Source organism: Macrobrachium nipponense, chromosome 35 (genome assembly GCF_015104395.2).
Source record: "Macrobrachium nipponense isolate FS-2020 chromosome 35, ASM1510439v2, whole genome shotgun sequence".
Taxonomy (NCBI): domain Eukaryota; kingdom Metazoa; phylum Arthropoda; class Malacostraca; order Decapoda; family Palaemonidae; genus Macrobrachium; species Macrobrachium nipponense.
The window spans coordinates 46,339,497-46,346,996 of NC_061096.1; the positions used below are offsets into that span (position 1 = coordinate 46,339,497).

Here is a 7,500-nt window from a genome sequence, read left to right on the forward strand (position 1 = left end):
CGCACCCAAACGCACACGGATGTGTTACTATAATCAATAACAGTGTTTCATTCATAAAAAATACTTTGTTACTCGAGTTGAAATTCATAGAACAATAAAAAATATGTACAGTTAACTCCAACGTTCAATACGACAGTACTTTCCTCCCAGGTTTAAATAAGCTATTTATACCTCCCACTTGGCATCATTGGTGTCGTAAAACAAAGCGATAGGAACAAAATTCAGTTTACAATAGGCCCATGCCCTTATTTTAAAATAGGGACTGTGGGTACCTTTAGCTAAAGGCATTTCATCCTTCAAGATTTGGGTAAAATGCTTCATTCAGGAATAAGGCCCATTTTTTTTTACATTCTCTCTCTCTCTCTCTCTCTCCTCTCTCTCTCTCTCTCTCTCTCTCTCTCTTCTGCTTCACGTATGCCTGGCTAATATAGGCACTGATGTTGGCCATTTCGTCTGCCTCTTCATTTAAGCAAAGAAATATCAAGGTATTTATGATACAAACGTAGTCACATTCTTTTTAAGAAACTCAACAGGATTAGGATATCTCAGCCATTCAACTATACATGAATGATACTCTTTGCTCAAAAGTTTCCCGTAACAAGCAACATTACTTTTGTTTCAAAGATGAACTAATATAACAGATATTGATTTTTCCATACGTTAGTTACACTCCTTGTTAAGTGTTATGCGTGTCATAAAACCGGTTAATAATATTTACTTATTTATTGTGCAATTTGGAGATAATAAGTCAATGGTTCTTTCCTAGAACAAGCAGACAAAACAAGGGATCTCAGTATGTTGGACAGGAATCTATCCGTCCCTTCCCCATAGGTCTCCAGTAGGATACCCTTTAGGACATGCCATCCTACTCCCCTGCCTAATGCTATTACCGTCTCAGGTTCTGCCCAGAATGCGAGAATTAGACTTTTCGTAAAAGGAGAAAAAACGATGCAAAACTAACACGTGGAATTTTCATATTTGATCTCAGATATTTTCTTTGTCATCTTCAGAGGGTCGTTTTAAAGCAGAGCCCAATATGAAGCTGTTTTCCACAGAATCGTATCTGTCAGTGCCATGGCGTTAGCCATAAGGAAAAGACTTACAGCTTGTAGCCTGAACCCTTGTGCAAATTCATTGCCCTGAAGAATATCACCTGACACCAACTATTGTTCAAAATGATAAGGAGAAGATTCCTTACTTTGACGAATCAGTTCAAAGACTCGTGTCGATATTCGGTAACGTTCTTCCTCTAATATTCCTAAATGGCCCTTTAATAAATGAATCTCAGTTTCGATTATGTATATGACTGATTAGCAGGTCTCTCGCCATTTAAAGCCATGCGAGATTTTGATGAAATCTGTTGGCAAAACATTCAACTAGAATTCCATGGGTTTAAGTGACTATGAATCAATAGTTATATTTTTTTAGTAATGCACAAGGAATATGACTTTCCACAAAATGTAGTAAAAAAAACAGTAAAGATAAGATCTTTTTTTTTAATTCAATAATCCATACATTAGACTTCAAGGAAGTAATGCATTTTTCTTGTTTTTATGAGTATCTTATTAATGACGAAAAAAATTGCGAAATTTTCAACGAAAATCGTCAGCAATAATATCATGACTCAGAAAACTGAAAATTGGTAGAAAAAAAAGTAACTAAAATTTTAGTATAACGAAGGAATTTTGTTCAATAAAAGTTAACACGACGATTTTGATATGCCAACGAAAATTGGTGAAGGACTTGAACACCAAGATTTTGGCACGTTTGCAGGAATTGGCGAGAAAATTAACGACTGGATTTTAATATGGCTTCGAAAATTGGGGAGGAACCTTGCCCCGGTAAGATGCACTGATCAGTTATAATTCCCCTTGGGTGTAAGTTGATCACAAAGTATCGTGAATTCGGTATGTGGATTACATTTGTGGTTTCACACACGCACGCACGCACACACGCACACACGCACACACACATATATGTATATATATATATATATATATATATATATATAGTCTATATATATATACACACACACACACACACATATGATATATATATATATATATATATATACATATATATGTATATATACATATAGTATATGTATATTTCTTATATATATACATACAAACATATGTATGTATGTATATCAAACCACAAATATAATACACATATCGAATTCACTATACTTTGTGAACAAGTTACACCAAAAGGGAATTATAACTGATTAGTGCATATATATATATATATATATATATATATATATATATATATATATATATATATATATATATATATATCACAGCAGCTTTACCCACATGCTGAAACCAAGTTCCCTCTCTTTGTCATCCAGTCTGCACCCAAACAAAGGAACCAAACAAGGGCCCAAACAAGGACACACAAACACACAAACAAGCCGGCCAAAAACAAAGGGCGGCTCACCGCCACAAGTCCACCACCACATCTGTCCATTCCAACGGCAGTTTTCAATCCGTGACCTTCTTAGCATCTGATGGGGAGTCAAGGCCGCGTCTAATCACAATTCATCTCGAGTACCCTTATGGCATCATTATGCCCCTCGCTACGAAGGGCATAACTGGTGTAGCTGCTACCCATCCACCCACCCACCCATCCACCCACCTTTCGCTCTGACTGGCCCGAGGGATCTTCAATCCGTGGGGTGGTCGAGTAAAATTGGTCTCTGTTAGATGAGGTACATTGATACCGTAAGTAACGTTTCGTTGAGAGGTCTCTTTGCCAATCTGCACTTTTCCTAAGGTCATTTTGGTCTTCTAAGTTCCGTTGCTTTACGGGAGTATGTATTGGATTAGGTAACTGATATTGATTAATATATTATTTGTTTAATATTCTCTTCTTCAATAATGTTACTGTTCTTGAATTTGTTTAATCTTTTTAGGCTTATATTTTAGTGAACAATATCCTTATAAACTTTGGAGTTATTTGCTTTATATTTTTAATGCTTATTGAGATCTGCAAGACATATAGTGTTCGTGTTTGCTACTGGTATTTTTGTAAAAAAAAAAAATGTGAAATTTATAAATTTTTTGCATGGATGAAATACACTCTGTACGTGTAAACAGTTTCAATTAAAAATCCCATATTAAAGGTGGAGGTCTTTCAAACGCGTTTTTTAATTATATCAATTTTTTCACTTCCACCATCGAGCTATTAAAATAACTATTTGATTTGCTTCAATGGAGGATATTGTAATCACCACTGAATCCATGCTTAAGTGAGTATCTGTCTTGTGTGAATGGGAAGAATACCCATTAGTTATTCTATTCTTTTACTCGTTGGGTGAAAATCTTTTAAGAAAGACAAACGAATAAAGAACAGAGCGAGAGCACATGAACGTCAGTGAAAGTAAAATACAATTACTTTATTGAAAAATGTTCCTGAAACTTGACGCAGAAATAATCGGATAAGTATCTGCGCATTAAATTTAAATATAATTTATTTTCCGAACCATTAATTTAATTATATTAATCCTGCGGCTCTCGTGCCTCATTGTGTTTCATTGCCCTCGGCACCTGGCCCCTCTGCTTTGCCTTTTTGATGTGACTTAAGTGAGTAACAAAGTCTTTACTCATTTTTTATAAGAAGATGAAGAGGAATGAAAACGGTCTTTAAATACACAAAGAAAATGGTATCATGAATCCATAAAAAATTACCAATTGATCTTTTTTTAATGTCGAAGATCATATTTTTGGAATTAGGTTTCCTTCAGTGTTTTGAGTGGTGTGAATTCTTGAGTGATATTTTTCGGGAAGAATTTGATAATTTATTGATAACTAGTGGTAATGCTTTTCAGTTTTGGTGAGGAATAAAAATCCATGTAAAAAGATTCTTGTTGAAAATGAACGGAAAGTTTGAGAAAATCAAATAAATAAGACGAATCCTGATACCAAAACAATAAAGAAGATTTCTTATACACGCACACTTGCGCACACACTCATATACACAGGAGCACGCACACGTGAGCGCACAAACACACGTACATTCCAGCAGCGCATACAAGAGACAGAGCTATCCGAAAGTCGCCATTGCTAACTTGCTCAACAAGTAGTAGCTGAGATCGCTAAAGACCGCTTAGAACGACGATAAAAATCAAGTATCACACAATCTAGTATGTGTCCTTCTTCTTCTTCTTCTTCTTCTTCTTCTTCTTCTTCTTCTTCTTCTTCTTCTTCTCTGAGTCCTTCGCCTTAAGCATGGCTCAAATTTCACGAAAGGTTGTGTCTAGTATCGAGTGTTTGTGTTGACAGAGAGAGAGAGAGAGAGAAAGAGAGACACATAGTCTTATCATGGGTGTCATCACTGAGAGGATATTCGACAGGCCGAATCGGCAGACCGACCCACCCTTTCCTGAATAATAGCTTAGCGCTCTCTCTCTCTCTCTCTCTCTCTCTCTCTCTGTCGATATATCTATTTGTCTCACTGTTAAGGTTTCGATTTTAATTAGCTTTTGTTCAATACTTACGAGCTTTGTTTATTCTATGTATTTTAAATATAATACTCAAATACTCAAATACTCTCTCTCTCTCTCTCTCTCTCTCTCTCTCTCTCTCTCTCTCTCTCTCTCAGAGACAAGAAGATGAAGATAAGGAAACTGAACCCCAGAGGAAAAGGGTGCAGTGTCCCTCATAAGTTTAGACTTTGACTTGAGAGTCTAATAATTAGGGAAAACCGACGAAGTGGGTTGAATTCCAAATCGTGTTTCTAGCACTAAATTAACCACTACTTGCAAAGCATAGCATAACTTTTTCCAAGTATATTTGAATATCTAGCTGTCAGACATTTTAGCCAAAAGACTAATATTTTCTCGAATTTTGTACAAAATTAGTGTCATGAATCTTAGCTGAAGTAATGCCACAGAAGGGTGAACTTAATTCAGCACCAGTATAGAAAAATGTTCCTTGTTTCATGATACCATAAGGGCGACAATGAAAATAACACCACCTTCAAAATCCATTGTTAAAAGGGTCACGGATAAGGTGACCTCCACTTAGCGACGTGGATCGTTTACAGTGCTTTTTACAAGGTGTTAAGCCCTCTCATTTCTAGAGAGAGAGAGAGAGAGAGAGAGAGAGAGAGAGAGAGAGAGAGAGAGAGAGAGATTCCTGGAAACACCCTCATTTACACTGTCCCTCAGAGAGGGACGCTCCTTTGGCTCCGAGAATTTTGGAGGATAAACATGAAAAAATGTTCTTCGTTTTCTTGCACCTTAATTTTTCTATTTTTCCCGTGACCGGATTAATATGGAGCTGATTCTCGTGTACCATAATGAGTGAGGATTTAGAACCCAGTAACGATGATTACTGCAAAAAATAACTGATCTTCAGTTCACGACTTTTGAATCACCTATAGCTCCCCTCTTTTTGTAAAATTACCAATGAAAGAGATACGCCTATTCCACGGTCGACTCACGTCAATGCTTACATATATCAAAATACTGTATCTCCTTTCTGATGAAAGCAAAGGGTTATATTCACCGGAGTTATGAATACAAACAAATCTTGACAAATATTACACTTTATACAGCCATTTTTATTAAAAGAGCATACTCTAAAAAATATTCAAGTTGTTAAGAGAGCTTTGCAAAAAAATTTATATATACGTCTATCTGTACGTTTAGTTAAGTATGTTTTGGTGTGCATATTCTGACAGAAATACAAATGGAAAGATCTACGTATTTCTTTGGGACATATGTATGTATGTATGTATGTATGTATGTATGTATGTATGTATGTATGTATGTATGTATGTATGTATGTATGTATGTATGTATGTATGTATGTATGTATGTATCTTTACTAACAAGGACAAATTCTTTATATTAGAAAATGCCATGAATGTTTAATTCTTAGTCAAATTTGCCAATCCATTTTATATATCATCAAAAAAACTTGTTTATACAGGAAATGGATTTAATCTTAGTACTTAAGTTTGCGAATAAGTAAAAATAAATATAAAGTGTTTAAATAAAGCATCACATAAACATCTACGGCAATATCAAGTCGTAAGAATTAAACTCAGGATTAAAGCAGATAAAAAGAATTAACATTTTTAACAATAGAAACTAAATGTTTGATAAAAACACCACTTTTTATAAACATTATCACCAACTTGTAACATCTAGCAGTAACATGTAATCAAGAATATAAAATCCGAAATAAAGATTTTGTCAACAAAAAACAAACACAGGGGTGATCAACATCCCGTTGCAAAACCCAACGGCCAAGATGGTACTCCACAGATACGCGACAAAGCCGAGCTTTTCACAGTGGGTAAAAAGTGTCGGGTCAGTGGCTTTTGTTGGGCATGAATGAGGCGGAAGAGCGTTTTAGGGGTCGTATTACACGGAGACCCATTGTGATGCCCACTTCTCTCTCCTCTCTCTCTCTCCTCTCTCTCTCTCTCTCTCTCTCTCTCAGATTATCCGGATCTGTTCTGATGGGGTCTGTCTGCTTTTGTAAGATAACATTCACGTGAGTGGCGAGAACGGTAATAGATTTGTAAGCCGTTTCGGACAGAGAGAGAGAGAGAGAGAGAGAGAGAGAGAGAGAGAGAGATTAAGGAAAAGAAATACAAAATGTAGAATTAAGCTTTCCATTCTGATATCAAAGCATCAGTGAAATTCAAGAATGTAGAGAGAGAGAGAGAGAGAGAGAGAGAGAGAGAGAGAGAGAGAGAGAGAGAGAGAGTTCATGAAAGGAAGAATGCTGAATTCAAGTTCATTTTGCTACCCTGCTAACAAAATATCAATGAATTCAGAGAATATATTTTTATTTTATCCGAAACAAAATATACAATTAACACCATCCGACTTACGATTCAAAATAATAAATACTATATATATACGTAATTACTGAAACATCACTTTGGTTACAATTCTAGTCTCAAAATAACCAGCATACAACTGGTCACCATAGAAAATTACTGTCTAATGGCCCTCATAAATTTTTGTACCAAAAATCGTCATTTGATGAGCAGTCAGATATAAAGACAATACTCTAATGAGGATTATTAATTAGACTTTTGATCAATATTTTGATCACCCTTCGGATTAATAAGTTTCATTTAAACCCTGTTTTATTTGTATTTCTAACAGGTTCCTCAGCATGTCATTAGGGTTGAGGCTGCTAGCCCTACACCCTTCCTAACTTAAGAGGTTTGTGGTACCCAAATACAACTGAGTGGATTGGTGAACCGTAGGCCTAGAGCGATCCACGCACTTGCAACAAAGGTGAGTGGTGAGGTGACTACGTCCCTCCGACAACACATTAATTATTATTATTGTTACTATTATTATTATTATTATTATTATTATTAATAATATTATTATTAAGTAGTAGTAGTAGTATTATTATTATTACAGAAACAATGTACAAGAAACTCTACGGTATTTGACAGAATATTTATCAAGCAATTCTCACTCTGTATAGTTTCCTCCGCAAATGAGATAATTAGACTATTTGA

At 35.5% G+C, this 7,500-nt stretch overlaps 1 protein-coding gene across 1 annotated transcript in view; it reads right to left on the minus strand.

Annotated features, from left to right (window-relative positions):
- LOC135208735 (protein Wnt-7b-like) overlaps positions 1-7,500 on the minus strand; it is a 92,716-nt gene that overhangs the window by 77,692 nt on the left and 7,524 nt on the right. The window lies entirely within an intron of this gene.